Source organism: Heterodontus francisci, chromosome 15 (assembly GCF_036365525.1).
Source record: "Heterodontus francisci isolate sHetFra1 chromosome 15, sHetFra1.hap1, whole genome shotgun sequence".
Lineage (NCBI taxonomy): Eukaryota > Metazoa > Chordata > Chondrichthyes > Heterodontiformes > Heterodontidae > Heterodontus > Heterodontus francisci.
In genome coordinates this window covers 86,419,308-86,437,794 of record NC_090385.1, presented here as the reverse complement: position 1 = coordinate 86,437,794, position 18,487 = coordinate 86,419,308, and the positions used below count along the sequence as shown (strand labels likewise).

General features: G+C 47.0%; 1 long non-coding RNA gene across 2 annotated transcripts in view; it reads left to right on the top strand.

The window, feature by feature from the left end:
- Nucleotides 1–18,487, top strand: part of LOC137377938 (uncharacterized) — a 259,765-nt gene that overhangs the window by 237,132 nt on the left and 4,146 nt on the right. For both annotated transcript variants that reach the window (XR_010976523.1, XR_010976522.1), the window contains one exon: nucleotides 16,095–16,261. This is a non-coding gene — a long non-coding RNA (uncharacterized lncRNA). The remainder of the gene's footprint in view (nucleotides 1–16,094; nucleotides 16,262–18,487) is intronic.

Here is an 18,487-nt window from a genome sequence, read left to right as displayed (position 1 = left end):
TCTGAATGCCTGCTTTGGAGGTCAGAAATCATAGATGGCTGGGCTTGAAAAACTTAGCTGGAGGTTGGAACCTCGGCCTACATGTACCACATAAAGCGATCTTCACCAAAGAAAGTCTGAACCGGCCACTAATAGTTGTACCAGAACAATCCAGTGATAATTTGGGTTTTTTTTTCCCATGGTAACATTGCGGAGATTAAAATTGAGTGGAACAGGAACATTAAAACCTGCATCCTGCACTGTGTGCTCTAAAGTAATATTCAACCCTGTAACTTAAAAATAAAGTAAACAATGTAGTGATGAGGTTCAAGAGAAAAATTGAGGTCAACTTCAAATATGCCCAGTTCCCCTCTCTCGAGCCATATGACATTCATTTCAGTTTGGGTAGAGTTCAGGGAAACCCAATCTAAAATAGAGCATGTAATATTAACATCAGTGTGACTTCGAATACTCGGTGTTTATTTTGATTCATAATTTTACAACAACCTCTCCAGTAGCAAAAAGAAGCCTGCACCCTCTTGCATGTAAAGTCCACCATCTTGCACTCCTAGTGGGAAGCTGTTTCGACAGGAAATGTGGCTGAGAATTGGGCCAAAACATGCTGCCCAGTCTCCCAACATAGGCATTCTTCAAGCACATTGGCCAGAATTTTATGTTGGGCGGGACGTCCCGTCCACCAGCCAAAATGTCGGGGGCGAGCCTGCCTCTGCCGGGCCTGGGGAGCAATGCCAGGATTTTACACTCCCCAGGCCCTTAATTGGCCTTGGGTGGGACTTCAGCCCCTCTGAGAAAGGAAGTCCTATCTAATGGAGCTACTGGCCAATCAGTGGGCCGGCAGCTGTCAGTCCCAGCAGCACCACTGGGAGCAGTGGCCACTGCTGGGACTGCACCCAGCCACAGCAGGATCTTAGATGCCAGCCCGGAAAAAAGGGAAGTCTCTAGGGCCTCGCCAGGGACAATTGCTGGGTCCTGATGAGGCAAGGCGGGTTAGTTAGGATGTGGTGGTGGGGGAGGGGGGGGGAATTGTTGTACAGTGGGGGCGTTTAGTATATGGGGGTGAGGGGCCATCTGTGGGGCACAGGGTGCCTGATCAGGAGGAGGTGGCTCCAGCCTGCAAAGAGGCTGCCGGGCTTTACTTGGTGGCCTCCTGGAGGGCCTGAGCCACCCATTTATTGCTGGTAAAAAACCAGCAGTGGTGGGAGGAGGCCCTTAAGTGGTAGTTAATTGGTCACTTAAGGGTCTTGATTGGTCTGGGGCGGGCAGGCCGTTTCTCGCTGCCACTGCCCCTTGCAGCAGAGGCAGGAAGGCGTCGGGAATGGCACCCCAGCCTCTCTCAATTTTACGACACCCACCCCTCGCCATCAGCCTGCCGGTGGAGGGGGGGTGGGGACGGGTGGGGGTGTAAAATTCCATCGACTCCATTGTCCATGTGGATGGAATGTGTGGATCGCCAGCAATTGGGCAGAACTATCATTGGTGGAGGAAAGCTCAGGACAATGGGTCAAAATGTTCTCCAATTGACACATTTCAGCAGATTGAAGATATGAATAGCTCTGTAGTCATGGGGCTTCTTTGTACACTGAATATTCTTTGTGATTTCAGTCATTCTGAGCATTGGCCTACTTTCAATTTGTTTTGATCCATTCTCTCAGATTTGAACTAAAACATCTTGAGATCATTCTTCAACAATATCAAAGACACGAACAATCCTGGAATTTTAAACATTTCTTATTTCTAGTAGTGCTTCTCCTGCAAGAGGTATATTTATACACAATATATAATCGTCAGTGTGGAGGATCGATGTGTTCTCAATGAGTGTGTGATTCCATTATACTATAACTATTTGCCGAGTGCACAAGTTGACAACACAATAACTCTTTACACTGACAATAGTTTATCTTACTTCATCTTGTAAGATGAAAAAAATGTTTGCAGTGATGCCAAATTCAGACACGTTTGCCATTTCGAGGAAATCCAATACTGTATGTTCTGGTGAAGGAGGGCAATGCATTTTGAAATGAACAAAAACATAAATCTTTTAGGTCTAGTATTAACAGAAGTGATGTTATTTATTACTGCTCACCGTAAGTCAAAGGATGAGCTGTTTTATGAGGACAGGAGCATTCTGCTATTTAACTAACTATGGCTGCAAAATTTGGGTCCATAGCACTGGTGACTTTGGTGCAACAGGAGCTGTTTGAGGTCAAGAAAAATGGAGAGGAGGCCACTCCTAACCACTTACCAGTGCAGCCCTTGCCAATTTCCATGTTGTGAAAATGATCACATGGATGTCCTGTGCATGCACTGTAAGTACAGAGAGTGGGAAGATCATGATGTCAGTCAGTGTCTACTGCTGATTTGACCCTTGACCTGACATTTTGGACCTTGCCGTTCCAGTTAATGCCCCCTCTTAAACACCCCCACCACAAGTCCTGTTTAAAGGCGTTCCCATCCAACTTGTAGGTGAGGTGCTTTTGACTATCCACTTGCTGTGGCAGAGTTGGTGGAAGTACTGTGATGTTGGAGGATTTGAGAAGTTTTGTCGGAAAGGAGTAATTTTCTTTTATTCTTTCATGAGATGTGGGCGCCGCTGGCAAGACCAGTATTTGTTGCCAAATTGCCCTTGATAACTGAATGGCTTGCTAGGCCTTTTCAGAGGGCAGTTAAGAGTCAACCACATTACTGTGGGTCTGGAGTCACATGTAGGCCAGAGCAGGTAAGGATGGCAGATTTCTTCCCTAAAGGACATTAGTGAGCCAGCTGGGTTTTTATGACAATCGATGATAGTTTCATGGTACTATGACTGACACTAGCTTACAATTCTAGATTTTTAAAATTAATTATTTGCATTTAAATTCCACCAGCTGCAGTGGTAGGATTTGAACCTGTGTCCCCAGGGTATTAGCCTGGATCTCTAGATAACTCATCCAGTGACATTACCACAACGCCACTGTCTCCTCAAATAATGCTGGATGTTTGGAAGGAGTTATATGTAATGAATTCTTTTTATGTTGTCTGATGCTACATAAATGAAATGCGTGATATTCAGTTGGTTGAAGATCTCAAACAGGTTTATTACAGATAAATATATACAGAGCTAACTATTTACAGGACCTTACTCTTGGTGTTACTGTCAGTGTCTCAGGCTTGTAGTCACATGACTGCATCCTGGCACATAGCACATTAGCATAGTAAGATCGTAAAGGGACATCACTCTTAAAGGTAATCATACAACATCCCCTTTCTTTCCAAAGATAAGTCTCGTATGCTAAAAGTAAACACATATAACAGTGGAAACACATATAACAGTGGATCTTCTTCTTTGGCCTCCTTATCTCGAGAGACAATGGATAAGCGCCTGGAGGTGGTCAGTGGTTTGTGAAGCAGCGCCTGGAGTGGCTATAAAGGCCAATTCTAGAGTGACAGACTCTTCCACAGGTGCTGCAGAAAAATTTGTTTGTCGGGGCTGCTACACAGTTGGCTCTCCCCTTGCGCCTCTGTCTTTTTTCCTGCCAACTACTAAGTCTCTTCGACTCGCCACATTTTAGCCCCGTCTTTATGGCTGCCCGCCAGCTCTGGCGAACGCTGGCAACTGACTCCCATGACTTGTGGTCAATGTCACAGGATTTCATGTCGCGTTTGCAGACGTCTTTAAAGCGGAGACATGGACGGCCAGTGGGTCTGATACCAGTGGCGAGCTCGCTGTACAATGTGTCTTTGGCAATCCTGCCAACTTCCATGCGGCTGACATGGCCAAGCCATCTCAAGCGCCGCTGACTCAGTAGTGTGTATAAGCTGGGGATGTTGGCCGCCTCGAGGACTTCTGTGTTGGAGATATAGTCCTGCCACCTGATGCCAAGTATTCTCCAGAGGCAGCGAAGATGGAATGAATTGAGACGTCGCTCTTGGCTGACATACGTTGTCCAGGCCTTGCTGCCATAGAGCAAGGTACTGAGGACACAGGCCTGATACACTCGGACTTTTGTGTTCCGTGTCAGTGCGCCATTTTCCCACACTCTCTTGGCCAGTCTGGACATAGCAGTGGAAGCCTTTCCCATGCGCTTGTTGATTTCTGCATCTAGAGACAGGATACTGGTGATAGTTGAGCCTAGGTAGGTGAACTCTTGAACCACTTCCAGAGCGTGGTCGCCAATATTGATGGATGGAGCATTTCTGATGTCCTGCCCCATGATGTTCGTTTTCTTGAGGCTGATGGTTAGGCCAAATTCATTGCAGGCAGCCGCAAACCTGTCGATGAGACTCTGCAGGCACTCTTCAGTGTGAGATGTTAAAGCAGCATCGTCAGCAAAGAGGAGTTCCCTGATGAGGACTTTCCGTACTTTGGACTTCGCTCTTAGACGGGCAAGGTTGAACAACCTGCCCCCGGATCTTGTGTGGAGGAAAATTCCTTCTTCAGAGGACTTGAACGCATGTGAAAGCAGCAGGGAGAAGAAAATCCCAAAAAGTGTGGGTGCGAGAACACAGCCCTGTTTCACACCACTCAGGATAGGAAAGGGCTCTGATGAGGAGCCACCATGTTGAATTGTACCTTTCATATTGTCATGGAATGAGGTGATGATACTTAGTAGCTTTGGTGGGCATCCGATCTTTGCTAGTAGTCTGAAGAGACCACGTCTGCTGACGAGGTCAAAGGCTTTGGTGAGATCAATGAAAGCAATGTAGAGGGACATCTGTTGTTCACGGCATTTCTCCTGTATCTGACGAAGGGAGAACAGCATGTCAACGGTCGATCTCTCTGCACGAAAGCCACACTGTGCCTCAGGGTAGATGCGCTCGGCCAGCTTCTGGAGCCTGTTCAGAGCGACTCGAGCAAAGACTTTCCCCACCATGCTGAGCAGGGAGATTCCACGGTAGTTGTTGCAGTCACCGCGGTCACCTTTGTTTTTATAGAGGGTGATGATATTGGCATCGCGCATGTCCTGGGGTACTGCTCCCTCATCCCAGCACAGGCATAGCAGTTCATGTAGTGCTGAGAGTATAGCAGGCTTGGCACTCTTGATTATTTCAGGGGTAATGCTGTCCTTCCCAGGGGCTTTTCTGCTGGCTAGAGAATCAATGGCATCACTGAGTTCCGATTTGATTGGCTGTATGTCCAGCTCATCCATGACTGGTAGAGGCTGGGCTGCATTGAGGGCAGTCTCAGTGACAGCATTCTCCCTGGAGTACAGTTCTAGGTAGTGCTCAACCCAGCGGTCCATTTGTTTGTGTTGGTCAGTGATTATGGCCCCTGATTTAGATTTGAGGGGGGCGATCTTCTTGATGGTTGGCCCAAGAGCTCTCTTCATGCCATCATACATTCCTCTGATGTTTCCGGTGTCTGAGGCCAGCTGAATATGACTGCATAGGTGTTGCCAGTGGTCATTTGCGCAGCGCCTGGCAGTTCTTTGTGGAGTGCTTCTGGCTGCTTTAAGTGCTGCGGACGTTAAATCGCTGGGGGCTTTCTTGTAGTTCAACAGTGCAATGCGCTTAGAGGCTGTGACAGGTTCCAGCTCTTCATTATGAGATTGAAACCAGTCTGCAGTTCTCTTCGCACTTTTGCCGTAGGTGGTCAAAGCTGACTCATAGATGGCGTCTCTGATGTGGGCCCACTTGGTCTCAGAATCCCCTGTGGGAGTGTTTTGAAGGCCTGTTACAAGTGAATTTAGAAATTTTTGTAACTGCTGTGGGTGAGAAATTCTGCTCGTGTTGATGCGCGGGTGGCCCTTCTGCTTGGAATGATGCAACTTCTTTGGTCTGAGTCTAACCTTGCTGCACACCAGGGAGTGGTCGGTGTCGCAGTCCGCACTGTGGAAGCTGCGTGTGATTTGAACACGGTTTAAGGCGGCTCGCCTTGTGACAATGAGGTCTAGCTGGTGCCAACGATGTGATCTTGGGTGCCTCCATGAAACCTGGTGATAGGGTTTAGTGTGAAAGAACGAGTTGGTGATGCAGAGGTTATGATAGGTACACAACTCAAGCAGTCTCTGCCCGTTCTCATTCATCCTTCCAACGCCATAACGCCCAAGGCAGGGGGGCCATGAGTCATGGTCGGCCCCAACCCTGGCATTGAAGTCCCCCAGCAGGAATAGGTGTTCGGTGTTGGGGATGCTGCTAATGATGTTATGGAGTTCCTCGTAGAACTGATCTTTAGCTTCAGGTGGGGAGCAGAGTGTTGGAGCATAGATGCTGAGTAGGTGTACTGGGCCGACTGGTGAGCAGTCGGATGGACAGTATGCGTTCCGAGCCATTTGAGGGAGGCTCTATCATGCTGAGCAAGGTGTTTCTGATGGCGAAGCCCACTCCATGCTGTCTTGGTTCTTCAGGATCCCTGCCCTGCCAGAAGAAGGTGTAGTCTTGCTCTGCTGGAGATCCACTCGCAGGGAGGCGAGTCTCCTGAAGTGCTGCAATGTCTACATTGAGTCTACTGAGCTCGTTGTTAATGATGGCGGTCTTCCGAGAATCATTGATTTGTGTAAGGTCTTCTGACAGGCCAGGACACATAGTTCTGACGTTCCAGCTTGCAAAGCGAAGGGCTGGTACCTTTCATTTTTTCGTGTTGTTTGGTGCGGTGTTGCAGTCCACCTTTCGGGCAATGACCCTGAGCTCCAAGCACCCATTGAAGCAGGTAGACTGTGGCGAGACAGAACCGTATTGACCGGGGGCTGCCCGGTTTGAGGCGGGCGGTAGCTGTCCAGTGAGGTGCAATGACCTCTCCCACCGACAAAGGCAACCGTGGCGCCCAGTTTCTACGCCAATTTATCTGGACTTATAACTCGTAACTGCTGCCTTCCGTGTTGTTTCAGTCGCTGTGAGGCAACTATGGAGTGACCTCTCCATGGCGCATGCCTGGGCAAATTTATGGAGGTTGAGAATTGCCCAGTCGTCAAAACCCCCCTCTCAGCCTTTCTGGTGGGGTCCAAAGGAGTGCAGGGCACGACGTTTGGCACCGGTATGGCTGCAGGAACTGCCGGAAACATGCCAAAGGTGACACATGACCGCCTATGGGGTTCCGCTCCGGATTTTCTGTTAGGGTTTACTCCCTTAGCCTTGGTCTCTCCCGAGACGCCCACAAGGCAGTGGGGTTGTTAGGGCCCCTACACAGGTGTAGGATGATGCCGGTGGGAGGAGGGGATGCGAGGGGGAGGGGTGGAGGGAGGGGGGTGCGAGCGGGAGCTGGGGTGGGGGGTGCAGGGGAAGGGGGTGCGGGGGGAAGATGGTGCGAGGGGGGGGGCTGGGATGGGGTTGTGAGGGGGTGAGCTGAGAGGGTGGAGCAGGGAAGGGGACGGGGAGGTGAAGTGGGGGGGGAAAGCGGGTGCAGGTAATAAGCCATTTCCTCAGTGCCCACCATCGATGTCCGGAAAGCTCATCCATGTCCTTCGGGAGGTGAAGCATCTTTTGGCAGACTTACAGAAGTGATTACATTCGCTAAGGGTTTTTTGCAGTGGTTTAAATAGAGGCATGCAGCATTGCCGACAGTGCGCTGCAGATGCTCTCCGAGCCATCTCCCGCGGGCGCTTTGAAGTTGCGGCCGGCAACAGTGGATAGTATCAAAATTATTTACACATGAATAGAGATTATGAAATTTACATGTACAGAGGCTTCAGAGTCCATATATCATGTCAGTGCTTTGACAACTCTTGCTTGGAGAATTTGTGTCTCAGCTGTTGCTATTCTTAAGTTTATCCCTCTCTGCTTCAGTTTCTGTTGCTCGGCTTTCAGCCTGCTAATCTACTCTGTTATTTTTCTCAAAATGACCACTTTTGGAGCCTAGTCATTTTTGGAAAGTTCTGGCACCTCATCTCGAAGAGCCAATAGACAATGCTTTAACTCATTCCTCCTCTGCCTCTCTTCATCCTCCGATCTGAAGGCTTGGGGCTGAAGGTCAAGAACTTGTTGGGGGGAGAGTACTTGGCCTCATGGAGGTACCTCTCCATTCTGGCTCATGGTGGTGCTGGCAGTTCTCTATGGAACAGAAGTGGAGGCACGGCATAGTTGTGCTGTTACTGGGTTTCCAGACTGCACCATTTAATGCTGGTCAGATTCTACAACTGCATTCCGGTCCTTGGTGATTTCCCCTTGGCAATGCTCCGCACTGCCAGCCTTTGCTTCTATTAGTGATAATGTCAGTCTCTTCTTCTGAGTCACCGAAGTGTAAAGAAAGACTGCCTGTTGACAAAGGACTTCCACCATCTGAGTTGGGATCTTTACTCTCTCGGAGTGCCATCTCTGAGAAGGGGCTGATACTCTCCAAACCAGAACCACAACGATCCTGAAGGAACTGTGACTCAATGTAGGTACCCTTGGTCTCTTCTGCTGTAATTGGTACCTTGGTGACCTCATGGATAGTTATGATGTTGAGGTCCTTACAACTGATAGTCCTGCCACTGCTGGTCTGCTCATGTCTACAAGGTAGAACGTTTGTGGTTTCCATGCAGACTTGCTGCCACCATGTAATGAGTTATTTTTATGTTGTCTGATGCAACATAAATGAGATGTGTACAGTTCAGTTGGTTGAAGATCTCAAATAGGTTTATTACAGATAAACATTATATAAAGTACAGAGCTGACTATTTACAGAACTTTACTCTAGGTGTTACAGTTAGAGTACCTCAGGCTTATAGTCACATGACTGCATCCTTGCACAGCTCATTAGCATACTAAGATCTTAAAGGGACATCACTCTTAAAGGCAATCAAACATCATTGTGTGCTTCTCAAAGACCTCTGAGAACCCCATTTTCTATAGCCCAATAGTTGCAGTTTTCCATGGGCTGTAGCATCAGAGGGAGATGGAACAGAGACAGCTAAGAAGGCAAGCTACTCGCAGAGGGAGGAGGAGGAGGGCTCTCAACAGGAGGCCTTCCCTAGGGTCGTCACAGAGCACTTCGCCTACCTGCACCTCAGCCAGGATCAGTGTGTTCAGTGGCTGTAATTCAACAAGGTCACCAAACTGAGCCATATCTTGCAACCTCACAGCAGGATGTGGACGGTGCTACCAGTGGCCGTCAAGGTGACCATGGCCCTCAAGCTTTACATCAGGGGATCCTTCCAGGCTGGAGCTGGTGACATTACCAACATAGCTCAATTCACTGTCCATTGCTGCATCTGGGGGGTCACTGAGTCTCTGTATGCCAAGAGAGAGGACTTCATTTTCTTCTCTCTAAGCAGAGAAAAGCAGGAGGAGTGGACATGTTTTGCCAGAATAGCGGGCATCCCTGTGGTGCAGTGAGCCATTGACTGCATGCATGTGGCCTTGTCAGCGCTGCACATCAATGGGGAGATGCACCAAAACCCCACAGTGTAGCACTCGCTCAACTGCTGTTGGTGTGTGACTGTGCCCCGAACATCATGTTGGTGACTGCCTGCTATCTTGGCAGAAGTCATGATGCTTTCATCATGTGCCTGTCCGCAATTCCATCCATCTTTGATCCACCACATTGAACCAGAGGGTGGCTGCTGGGCGATGCGGGCTATCCGCTCAACACCTGGTTCATGGCTCCTCTCCACATTCCAACCACATGTGGATGGTGGTCGTAAAATAAGTGCCATGCTGCAATGAGGAACATCATAGAGCAGACCATTGGCATCTGAAGTAATGGTTCGGCTGTCTGAACCGCTCGGGAGGAGTCCTACAGTACTCACTCGAGTAGGTGTTCTAATTTGTGGTGGTCTGCATCCTGCATTACCTGGCCATCATGAGGGCACTTTACCACCAGAGCTTCAGTAAACACATCAGGAGGGAAAGGAAGTAACTGGCACATCTGTCTGAATGGGCTGTCAGTAAGCATATTCTGGTTTCCCTGAATGAATCCCCAGATCCCCATTGCTGAGCATCTCCCCACCGTACCTCTCTTATGGACCATCACAGTGTCCTCTTGGCCACAATACTGAAATAAAAGACACCAAAAAGCAACCATTTCATACAAACCTTATCCAACAACACATCCAATACTCCGTGCAATATTCAACTAATCGCCCTTATGCATTCCCTTAGTGCTAGTGTTGTGGGTGTTTTTGCCTGTCACAATGCTCCTATTTAGTGCTGCCCCAGTGGCTGGTGGAAGGCTCATGACTTTCATTGGGGGAGACTGCAGATGACATTGCAGGACAGCCTCTGGGCCTTGAGTATCCGACATCAGACTGTACCACCTCAGCATGAGCGGCAGCAGTCTGGTCTGGCTGGCTGAGAGGCAACATCAGGGGCACTGGCGGAGTGGCAGTGGTGGGAGCTGAATGCTGTCATCCTGAGAAAGAACCGTAGGTTCGTACTCCATGGAGCCACTGCCACTGCCCAAGTGGCAATTCAGCAATCCTAGTAATCTACTAGATGACAGCAGTCCATCAAGCTGTGAGACTCTGAAAGCCCCTTTGAGCACTGGTATCTGCAGCCATGATGGCATCAATCTGATCCTGCATGGCAACATGCTGGGCTTGCATGGCAATTAGCAGTGATCTTCTGATCTGAGTCTGAGCTCCCACTGCAGCACTCAGACATTGGGTGGCTTCTGCAGGTGCTGCAATGGAAGCTGAGACATGGTCATCAGATGCTGCATCACATTCTGCTCCACAAGTGTTCTCATGGAGGTGGCCACCACTCCTTTATTCAAAAAAGGAGTGAGGCAGAAAGCAGGAAACTACTGGCCAGTTCGCTTCTCTTTTGTCTTAGGGAAAATGTTAGAAGCTATTATCAAAGACATTATAACAGGGCACTTGGAAATAATCAAGGTAGTCAGGCAGAGTCAACATGGTTTTGTGAAAGGGAAATCATGTTTAACTAATTTATTGGAGTTCTTTGAAGAAGTAACGTGCTGTGAATAAAGGGGAACTGGTGGATGTACTGTACTTCGATTTCCAGAAGGCATTTGATAAGGTGCCACTTCAAAGGTTATTGGGGAAAATAAAAGCTCATGGTGTAGGGGATAACATATTGGCATGGATAGAAGATTGTTTAGCTAACAGGAAACAGAGTAGGCATAAATGGATAATTTTTTCATTGGTAAGATGTAACGAGTGGTGTGTCACAGGGATCAGCGCTGGGGCCTCAACTTTTTACAATTTATATAAATGACTTGGATGAAGGAACCAAAGATATGGTTGCTAAATTTGCCGATGACACAAAGGTAGGTAGGAAAGTAAGTTGTGAAGAAGACAGACTCGGTGGGCCGAAGGGCCTGTTTCAGTGCTGTATCTCTAAAAAGAAAAAGAAAAAAAAGACATGAGGCTACAAAAGGATATAGATAGGTTAAGTGAATGGCTAAAGATCTGGCAAATGGAGTATAAAGTAGGAAAATATGAAATTTCCATTTTGGCAGGAAGAAAAAAAAAGAAGCATATTATCTAAATGGTGTGAGCTTGCAGAGCTCTGAGATGCAGAGGGATCTGGATGTCCTAGTGCACAAATTGCAAGAAGTTAGTATGTAGGTACAGCAAGTAATTAGGAAAGCTAATGGAATGTTATTCTTTATTGCGAGGGGAATTGAATACAAAGGTAGGCGGGTTATGCTTCAGTTATACAGTGCATTGGTGAGACCACATCTGGAGTACTGTGTACAGTACTGGTCTCCTTATTTAAGGAAGAATGTAAATGCATTGGAAGCAGTTCAGACAAGGTTTACTAGACTAATACCTGGAATGGGCGGGCTGTCTTACGAGGAAAGTATGGACAGGCTAGGCTTGTATCCACTGGAATTTAGAAGAGTAAGAGGCGACTTGATTGAAACACATAAGATCCTGAGTGGCCTGCCCTGCCATTCAATATGATCATGGCTGATCATCCACTTCAATGCCTTTTTCCCACACTATCCTCATATCCCCTTATGTCATTGGTATTTAGAAATCTGTCAATCTCTGCTTTAACCATACTCAATGACTGAGCTTCCGCAGCTCTCTGGGGTAGAGGGTCACTATTTAAAAATAAGGGGTTGCCCATTTAAGACCTAAATCAGAATTTTTTTTCTCGGAGGGTCGTCAGTCTTTGGAACTCTTCCTCAAAAGGCAGTGGAAGCAGATTCTTTAAATATTTTTAAGGCAGAAGTAGATAGATTCTTGATGAGCAGGGGGGTGAAATGTTATCTGGGATAGGCGACAATGTGGAGTTGAGGTTACAATCAGATCAGCCATGATCTTATTGAATGGCGGAGCAGGCTCGAGGGGTCGAGTGGCCTACTCCTGCTCCTAATTTGTATGTTCCACACTGGAAAAGATGGCTCCAAGCTCTGCACAAAGCCCTGTGCCAGGTTGGTGTTGGCCTCCTCCATGCTCCTTGACAGTAACAACAGGCTCTCTGGCAGGCCTGCCAATACACCAAGCATTTCTGTGCGCATGCTCATCAGCTTTTTCCTGTACATCACCCTATCAAAGTCCTCGTTTGAGTTCCCTTCAGCAAAACACATGTGCAACCTCACCCTCCAGGCAGCTAGTACCCAATCTATCCTTTACCCCTGGCCTGCACAAAAGGTTCTGTTCCCGTACCCCCTTACTACAGTTCTTGGACTTTAGGAATTACAAGAACAAAATTGCACACAACACAGGGTTTGGCTTAACCATGAATTGTTGTTCTATTGAATCCAATAATATCCCTAATACAGACACCTCTATGGTTAGTTGAAACAGAAATAAAACAAAACTGTCCTCAGTACAAAGCCTCCTGCTTAAGTTAAAGTTGACATCCCAATTCCCAGCTGCACCCTTCAGCGATTTGACCACTGTTCCCAGTTACCCAAAACAAAGTCACTACCACTTGGCTCAAACTTACAAATTTCAGGCAAAAACAGTACGCTTTTGTCCCAATCCCTCAGACCAAGATCACTACGATTTGGCTGAACCCACACGGCCGGTCGGTCCTGGTGTTGATTGTAGGTCTTGAGTCAAGATGACCAACTTTGACCCTTCTTCCGACTGCAGCCCCCACAATACAAACCCTTTCAAGATTTGACTGAAAAACTTACAATCACCCACACGGCTGATCATTACCAATGTTGATAAAAGCAAAAATACTGCGGATGCTGGAAATCTGAAATAAAAACAAGAAATGCTGGAACCACTCAGCAGGTCTGGCAGCATCTGTGGAAAGAGAAGCAGAGTTAACGTTTTGGGTCAGTGAAGAAGTTCCGAAGAAGGGTCACTGACCCGAAACGTTAACTCTGCTTCTCTTTCCACTGATGCTGCCAGACCTGCTGAGTGGTTCCAGCATTTCTTGTTTTTATTACCAATGTTGATTGTAGGCCTGGACCTGAGATGACCAGTCCCTGTCCTCCTTCATATAACTGCATTGCCAAACCTTTCGATCTTGTCCTTTTTATGATCTTCTTCTTTGGCCTCCTTATCTCTAGAGACAATGGATAAGCGCCTGGAGGTGGCCAGTGGTTTGTGAAGCAGCGCCTGGAGTGGCTATAAAGGCCAATTCTAGAGTGACAGGCTCTTCCACAGGTGCTGCAGAGAAATTTGTTTGTCGGGGCTGTTGATGATCCTTATTGAAATATCATAAACACAACTCCTGTAGCCATCCTGCTGGATGGTCAGCACTTAGCACCTTTTAATCTCTTTCCTCTGTTACCTGCCTGGTCCAGACAGATCCATTTAGTGCTGATGTTATTTCCATGACTGAGAACAATGAACTCCACCAAGGTGAGGTAGCCCAGGCTCCAGAGTTGATATACACGACAAAGGTTTCTCTCCTGTCTTGACATATCTGGGGCCAGTTAGTTCTAACAATGGCCTCCCCGACTACTTAACATAATGGCAGTTATCCTGTGTCACTGTTATAATGTCCCAAATTCCAGTCCTTTAACAGTATCAGTTCTGTTGTGATGTTGGAATGTTTGAAAATTGACCCATCAAATGCAGCCTGCCTCTGTGTGCTTTGTGTTTAGGTTTGGCTCTCATTCACAGTACTATTGTCAGTGGGGGTTGGGGTTCATTCCCCCTACTCCACAAAGTCCAGTTTTATAGTCCAGTTTGTTTGGGGGGGGGGGGCGTTGGGGGCAGGGGATTCCGATCCTGCACCTGACAGCAGCCCACTTGTAGCTGGTGACTCACTATGTGCAGAACCTGCCTCCATCCTCTCCTTTAAGGTACACGCTGTGCCAGTATCTGATCTGATGGCTGCAAGTGTCAGATCACATGATGGTGTTTATTCCTCCTCAGTCTGCTCCTCTTCTAGCCCTTCAGGCTCAGGCACCACTAGCAGCCACCATGTTCAGCTTGTACATCATACCATATTGCAGAATAAGGGTGAAGTGGGATTTGAGAAGGTGCATTAGGCAGGAATACAGAGTCATCCTGAATGGCTTCAGTGACGCCACTGGTTGTGGCCTAAGTGATGGCTGATCCTATCATCTCCAGCACCATCTCCTCCATGGGATCAGCACTTGCAGCCATGCCTGCTCTCTACCAGTTAGCTACTACTGCCACCTATTATCTGCCACCTTCTGGAAACTATAGACCGATTAGCTTAACATCTGTCAGTGGGAAAATGCTAGAGTCCATTACTAAGGAAGAAATAGCAGGACATTTAGAAAAACATAATGCAATCAAACAGAGTCAACATGGTTTTATGAAAGGGAAATCATGTTTGACGAATTTGTTCAAGTTCTTTGAGGATATAACAAGCAGAGTGGATGAAGGGGAACTGGTAGATGTTGTGTATTTGGATTTTCAGAAGGCGCCACATAAAAGGTTATTGCACAAAATAAGAGCTCAGGGTATTGAGGGTAATGTGTTGGCATGGATTGAAGATTGGCTAACACGCAGAAGGCAGAGAATCGGGATCAATGGTTTTGTTTTCAGGTTGGAAAGCCGTAGCTAGTGGGGTGCCACAAGGATCGGTCCTAGGGCCTCAAATATTTACCATCTATATTAATGACTTGGAGGAAGGGACAGAGTGTAGTGTATCCAAATTTGCTGATGATACAAAAATAGGTGGGAAGACATGTTGAGATGAGGACACAAAGAATCTGCAAAGGGATATAGATAGGTTAAGTGAGTGGGCAAAAACTTGGCAGATGGATTTCAATGTGGGAAAGTGTGAGGTAATCCACTTTGGTAGGAAGAATAAAAAGGAAGATTATTATTTAGATGGAGAAAGGCTACAAAATACCGCAGTACAGAGGGATCTGGGTATTCTTGTGCATGAAACACAAAAGATTAGCAGCAAGTAATTAGGAAGGCAAATGGAATTTTGGCCTTTATTGCTAGGGGGTTAGAGTTTAAAAATAGGGAAGTCTTGTTACAACTGTACAGGGTGTTGGTGAGGCCACACCTGGAGTACTGTGTACAGTTTTGGTCCCCGTATTTAAGGAAGGATATACTAGCATTGGTGGCAGTTCAGAAAAGGTTCACTAGGCTGATTCCTGGGATGAAGGGAATGTCTTATCAAGAACGACTGAACAGGTTAGGCCTTTCTTCATTGGAGATGAGAAGAATGAGAAGTGATCTTATCGAAACATAAGATTTTAAGTGTACTTGACAGGGTAGATGTTGAGAATATGTTTCCACTAGTGGGGGAATCTCAAACTAGGGGACATAGTTACAGAATAAGGGGTACACACTTAAAACTGAGATGTGAAGGAATTTCTTTTCTCAGAGGGTGTTGAATCTCTGGAATTCTCTGCCTCAGAGTTGTGGAGGCTAGGTCGCTAAATGTATTTAAGGAAGAGGTAGACAGATTTTTGAAATCTCGGGGAGTCGAAGGGTATGCAGAGCAGACCCAAAAGAGGAGTTGAGGCCTGGGACAGATCAGTCATAATCTTATTGAATGGCGGGGCAGGCCTGAGGGGCTGAATGGCCTACTCCTGCTCCTATTTCTTATGTTCTCTTGCAAAAGAGAGGGAAGTGTGTCAGTGAATGAGGTACAATGTGTTTGGGTGATATGCCTACTACAGTTGAACAGCTGGCAGAATTGGTAGGTGTGAGATGTGTGTGTGCAGCTTCAGGAGTACTAAGGGTAAGGTTTCAATTGTGGTTGATATATATATTGTTGGTAGACAAGTGGTTGAAGCAGTGCATGAGGCTAGTGATCAGTTGGTAGTACTTGGTATGTGATGATATTATTTATTGACATTGACCACTCATGTCCGGTCATTAAATTTCTTGCAGTACTGCCTCCAGATCCACTGCACCAGGCTGTTGGCATTGACCACCACGGCAACCTGCTCCCACTGCCTTCTGAACAGCTGACTGGAGGGTCTCCTGAGGGAGGAGAACCTCTCCTCCAGTCCACCTCCTGCACCAGCAACTCCAGCGCAGCATCAGAAAACCTGCGGGTACGCTCTCTTGCCTCTTGTGCCTTTTCAGGCACTTCCTTAAGTTTTTCCAATCTTGCCAAGCAACACCCAGTCTCTGCAGCTGGAATTCACCTCTCCTTGAAGAGGTATGGTCCGGCTTTAAGTGGTATTGGCCTCGCATGAATTTGGGCCCACTGATGAGGCGTATGGTGCAGTACTGAATGCACTGATGAGTGACTGCATGCCTCATGGAAATGAGCAGAAAGTACAAATTTGCATGCTGCCTGCAAAAACTTCAGTTGTGCAATTTATCCTGTGCCCATCGTGATCCCCATGCCAAAATTTGGGGGCTATCGATTCTAGCCCCTATGTTGTTTTACTGCTGAAGTATAGGTTTGTGTCCCTTTAAGAATATTGGGTGAGGGGGGATGGACTTGACTCTTTCTGTCTTGCACCAACCCTCCACTAAAATGGATATGAAGTTCATAGAGTAGCATTGGCTGCTTGCCTGTTCACAGGCCCGCCTGAAAATAGCATGAGGCAGGAATTGAGCAGCCAAGGATTCCCACTTCCCTGATTTCCTATTGCTGGCTGTCTGCCTTCCAAGCAAGAAATGGGTAGCTGGCATTTCAGAATTAACACCAGCAATTTGTATTTCTAATGTGTCTTTAATATAGCAAAACATCTCAAGGCACTTCATGGGATTATCAGGCAAAAATTGACACTGAGCCAAAGAAGGAGACATTAGGACAGGTGACTAAATGCTTGGCCAAAGATCTAGATTTTAAGGAGTGTCTTAGTGAAGGTGGAGGGAGGGAATGCCAAAGCTCAGAGCCAAGACAGCTGAAGGCATGGCTGTTGATGGTGGGCCAAAGGAAGTGTGGGTTGCCCAAGAGGTTAGAGTTGCAGGATTGCAGATTTCTTGGAGGAGGTTACAGAGATGGGGAGCAGCAAGGCCATGGAGGGATTTGATCACAAGGATGAGAATTTTAAAATTGAGGCGTTGATGGTCTGGGAGCCAATGTGAGTCAGTGAGCAAAGTGGTGATGAGTGAACGGGACTTGGTGCAAGTTAGGATATGGGCGATAGAGTCTTGATCATGTATTGGAAGTTGGAAGATGGGAGGCCAGTCTGGAGTGCACATCCCTATTGAAATCTAATTGATAAGTTAATACTGGATGAGTTGGCAAATCCCACGTACTTAGCGGAGTAGCTATTCTGAAAGGGAGTGGGAGTAGGAGAGTCGGGTTGCAGGTTTACCCTTTAAACGGTGTCAATCCTGTCACTCCAGTACTTTCTGTTCCTGGAGAGTTTGTCTGCACATTCCAAATAGTTGCCTCTGTTTTCCCTCCACCACCCCCAAGTGAAGTACATAAGTTTGCATTCAGCAGTATGTGAGGTCTGAGGTCTGATGGACAGCAAGTACAAGCACATGTAAACTTTTGTTACATTGTACCTGCAGATCTCTCATTCCAGACATTGTTTAATTCAAAATATTATGGTTAAAACTTATATTGTGCTTTTTTAAGTTAAAGGTTAACCTATAAAAACAGCATAGCAATACCACACTAATAGGTCTCTTTGGAGAATTAATCAAGCCTGCTGCAGGATCCCTGATTAACCCTTTTCATCCTAGTCTCTGACATTCACCCAGAAATATTATCCAATGCCAGAGATGCTGCTTTATCAGCAGGGATGACGACTCTGGGACTTGGGAGCATTGGGGAGAGATTCAAAGTGTGACATTATTGTGGATGAGACTTGGAGCCTAGCCATATTTTGTGGAGTTGTTTCAGGGGTCCAGCAACATAAGAGAGGGAAATTCTAAGACTAATGGGGCCAGTCCTGGAAAAGGTATCACTGGGAAATGAATGTTGGGATGTGGGGACACTGGGGAGAAAGATTTCAGGGTCTGGAAGCATTAGAATTGGCTCTGGGATCAGAGCACTGGGAATGCAATATTGGAGTATCTAAGCACTGAAACTGATGGTCAGATGACCTGGGAGTGGAGAGGTCCTGGGATCCAGCAGAACTCAGGAGGCAGTTTTGTAATTGGGCCAGTTGTGTCCAGCAGTATTGGGAAAATAGGGTGTAACAGTGGTGTGAGGGTATCTGGGAGAATGAAACTCCAACATCAGTCCCCTGACCTGACTGCAGCATTAGGTATCCCTGCATCACTCTTCCTTCTTATCAGCTTCTTTGTTTCTGCCTTAAAGCATTCCAGTTTAAATTTCTTGATTTTTAAGATGAATCGACAGAAAATCT